General features: G+C 53.6%; 1 long non-coding RNA gene across 1 annotated transcript; it reads left to right on the plus strand.

The window, feature by feature from the left end:
* The first annotated feature begins 1335 nt into the window (after positions 1-1335).
* LOC131497323 (uncharacterized) lies at positions 1336-4015 on the plus strand. The gene is made up of 2 exons (XR_009254895.1): positions 1336-1524; positions 3164-4015. It is a non-coding gene; the product is annotated as an uncharacterized LOC131497323 (long non-coding RNA).
* The last annotated feature ends 331 nt before the right edge of the window (positions 4016-4346 follow it).

A 4346-nucleotide genomic window follows, 5' to 3' on the forward strand; every position in this document is an offset into this window, starting at 1 on the left:
CCTGCTTCGGATTTTGTGTCTCCCTCTCTCTCTGCCCTTCCACTGCTCTTTCTCTCCCCCACCTCTCTCAGAAATAAATAAAACATTAAAAAAAAAAAAAAAAAAAAAAAAAAGCTTGGAACAGTGAGTGTCACCTGAGGGCAGCCAGACAGAGTGGGGGTAGGAGCTCAGTGTTCTCTCTTGTATCCTGAGGACTGCTTTAATCTTTTGCAAGGACCTGGTACTTCTTTTAGAATTCAAATAAATTTGAGAAAAAGAATTTGTATATTCACTCAATGATTCTACTCTTAGTTCTGATCCTAAAGACGAAGCATGTGTTGGCACAGACTCTTGTGCCAGGATGTTGGCTGCAGCCTGGGAAGACTATTTAGAGATTGACAGCCTAACCTTCCAGCAAATAAAGAATTGGCTGAACGAGTGGGCATGTCCTCTTCCACTTAAATACGATACAACTTCAAAAATGCTTTCACAAATTATTTGAGGGTATGGGAAAGCGACCTTGATAGAATGCTACAGCTTAAAAGCAGGATACACATTTACATACAGTTTGGTTACAGATGACTGTCCCTGGATGATAACATTAGGAGCCATTTCTAATTTTCTGAATTGTGTTGCAAATTCTCAGACTTTCTACAATCGATTCGCATCACTTTTATCTGCAAGAAACAACCAGCAGCGATTTAATCAAATGCACGCAAAGAGAATTGAAGCCCGGAAAGGGTCCACAGACCCTCCATAAAATGATGTTTGCAGTGGCTCGCGCCTCCAACGCCTCCCACCGACCCCACCGCCCTTTTCTTCCAAAGTCCCCGCTCCCCTAATCCAACCGCCTCTTGCCCCGTCGTCCTTTAATTTGTGGCGCCTGAGGTGCCTTTTCCGTGTCCTCCTATGGTCTCCCCACCCGCCTTGGTCACTCCCAGCGGTAGGTAGGGGTGCCCTGGGCCTGCCGTCTCTGCAGGGGGGTGTGTGTGGGGGGGTGCAGGCTGGGGGGCAGGGTCCCGGGTGCCCGTGCTGGGGAGGGGACCCGCCTTGGTGTGCCGCAGATGACTCCGGCCCCCTCGGTCCCGCCCCGGAGCCCGGGCTCCCCGCGCCCTCGCGTCCCGCGTCCCAGGCGGGCTCCCCCGCGGCGGCGCCACGGGATCTGGGGACGCGTCCCGAGCCCGGCAGCGCAGCTCGGGGCAGAGGCGACCGAGGACGCGGCGCGCGGGCTCCCACCCCGCGGCCGAGGCCCCGCGCACGCGCGTCTCCGGTCCTCGGGCTCCGCCCCGCGGCCACCGGGCCCGCTGCAGCCGATCGCCGGGCTGGGCGGCGCGGCTCCGGTCCCCGGGCTCCCGAGAAGCCGGTGGTCAGCTCGCTCCCCGGCCACCCGCCAGTCCGCCCCCGCTCCCGGGGTCGGTGCGGGAGCGCGCGCTGAAGGCGATGCCTGGGGGCGCGGGCCCCTTTCCGCCCTCCGGACCTTCAACTTTGTCAGCCTGGACTTCCTGGCCTCGAGGACCTTCTGGCCCCTTTTTGCCAGGTTTCCCGGTGCGTGTGAGGTGGGTGGGGCCGGAGCTCCCGCGGCCCGAGGCTCCTTAACTAGGGAGAGGACAAACTAGGATATTGGGAGGAAGGATGTTGTGTTTTCTCCGTGGAGCGCACTGTGTTGAAGCCGGGGTTGGGTACCCCTGCCTGACCACCAGCGGGAATGGGAGCCTGGTGGGGAGGCGTGCTGGGCAGCAGAACGGAGCACTGGCCAGGCTTCGAAGATCTTCAGTCTTGTGTCTCCTAAAGCGCACTTACTGCTTGTTGGGCACCCCAGAGTTTAAAAAAAAAAAAATTGTTTTTTTAAATGCTTATTTATTTCTGAGAGAGAGAGACAGAGCACGAGCAGGAGTGGGACAGGGAGAGAGAGAGACACAGAATCCCAAGCAGGCTCCAGACTCTGAGCTGTCAGCACAGAACCCGACGTGGGGCTCGAACTCCCGAACTGCAAGATCATGACCTGAGTCGAAGTCTTTTTTTTTTTTTTTAATTTTTTTTTCAACGTTTTTTATTTATTTTTGGGACAGAGAGAGACAGAGCATGAACGGGGGAGGGGCAGAGAGAGAGGGAGACACAGAATCGGAAACAGGCTCCAGGCTCCGAGCCATCAGCCCAGAGCCTGACACGGAGCTGGAACTCACGGACCGCCAGATCGTGACCTGGCTGAAGTCGGACGCTTAACCGACTGCGCCACCCAGGCGCCCCGACCTGAGTCGAAGTCTTATGCCCTCCGACCTCATGCCCAACCGAATGAGCCACGCAGGCGCCCCTGGCACCCCAGAGTTTATATTCTGGTCAGTATCACCATCCTCTTAGACATCTCTGTCGCTCCTGAGGGAGAGTGGGAGGAGGGATCAGGATTCAAGGCTGGGCCAGATGTGGCTGAGAAACAGACTGCCCCAGGGGTCCCTGTAGCCAGGGCTTTGTGGAGGAAACTGATCACATATGTTATGGCAAATCTGTGCGTTGGATTTGCACCGGCATGGTAGATTAAGCACGCTTCTGCTCCTTCTTTCACACCAAACCCCACAGACCGACAGGAAAGGTGGGGTACCGGCTTCATACTATGCAAAAACAGAAATGCCGAAGAATTCCTATAATACGGAGATCAGTCAAGAACGGCCTTCCCGAGGAAGAAAATCACAGCACACATTTCTGTAGAAGACTGTTCTGGAGCATGAGTCAGGGTGGCTGCCTCTGGAGCAGGGAGCGGTGCCTGGCTTCCCCCTCAGTCACTGATGCTGAGCAGCAGGCGTGAGTGACACTCGCAGAAATGTTTTCACAGAGGGTGGGCCCCATGACTGGGAAGGAAGGATCTAGATGTCCTCGCACGCAGAAGACGAACTCCCAGCTCATCCCTTCTGGCGGCGCACCGTCCTGCCAGTGGAAGCTCTAACGTCCTGAGAGTTAACTGAGCAAACATGAGACATGTGAAGGAGTACAATTAGTTCAATTAGGATGACCGGCAGTGAGACACGTGGGCAGGTCCCAACGACCCACGCCTCCTGATGTCCGTGTCCTTGGTGGTCCCCTCTCACGTTGGCCCTGGGCTGGCCTATGACCTGCTTCAGTTGGTGCATGGAGGCAGAAGTGTGCCAGATCCGGGTTTAAATCTTATGTTCTGTGTTTGTGCTCTTGGCAGCTCTGAATCACCATTTAAGAAGTCCAGGTACCCTGCTGGCCAGATGAAGTAGAGAGACGGAACACACAGGCCCTTAGACTACACGGAGAGAGAGAAGCTTGACTGTCCCGGCTGACCCCACCTCAGCTGACCTGCCAGCTGAATGCAGCTATATGGGCCACCAGCAAGACCGACAGAACCGCCCACTGAGCCTGCCAAGAATACAGAACCATGAGCCACGAGCCATAGTTGTTTCAAGCCACTTAGTTTCGGGTAGTTTGTTAAACCGCAGCGAAAGACCGAAACAGGGTGCAAGATAACATCACACACAGAAGACCTGGGAATTAAACATTTGTTGGGGGCAAAAAACTATTTTTCAGGGGCACCTGGATGGCTCAGTTAACCACCCAACTCTTGATTTTGGCTCGGGTCATGATCTCACAGTTTGTGAGTTCAAGCCCCGCATCAGGCTCTGTGCTGACAGCTTAAAGCCTGGAGCCTGCTTCGAATTCTGTGTCTCCCTCTCTCTCTGTTCCTCCCCTGCTCGCACTCTGTCTTTGTCTCTCAAAAATAAAGAAAGATTAAATATATTTTTTAAATAAATAAACTTAAAAAAAATTTTTTTTAAGTATTTTTCAGGGGCGCCTCAGTGACTCAGTCGGTTAGGCATCCGACTTCCGCTCAGGTCATGATCTCACGGTTTGTGAGTTCGAGTCCCGGGTCGGGCTCTGTGCTGACAACCTAGAGCCTGCTTTGGATTCTGTGTCTCCCTCTCTCTCTTCCCTTCCCCTGCTCATGCTCTGTCTCTGTCTCTCAAAAATAAACATTTAAAAAAATTAAAAAATAAAAAGTATTTTTCAATTCTTTTTCTTATATGGTCTCGTGTGCTTATTCTTTTTTTTTTTTTCCAACGTTTTTTATTTATTTTTGGGACAGAGAGAGACAGAGCATGAATAGGGGAGGGGCAGAGAGAGAGGGAGACACAGAATCGGAAACAGGCTCCAGGCTCCGAGCCATCAGCCCAGAGCCTGATGCGGGGCTCGAACTCACGGACCGAGAGATCGTGACCTGGCTGAAGTCGGACGCTTAACCGACTACGCCACCCAGGCGCCCCTCGTGTGCTTATTCTTTAAGAATACCAGTAACATTTATGGGGCGCCTGGGTGGCTCAGTCGGTTAAGCGTCCAACTTCAGCTCAGGTCAT

The sequence above is a fragment of the Neofelis nebulosa genome, chromosome 16 (genome assembly GCF_028018385.1).
Source record: "Neofelis nebulosa isolate mNeoNeb1 chromosome 16, mNeoNeb1.pri, whole genome shotgun sequence".
NCBI lineage: Eukaryota > Metazoa > Chordata > Mammalia > Carnivora > Felidae > Neofelis > Neofelis nebulosa.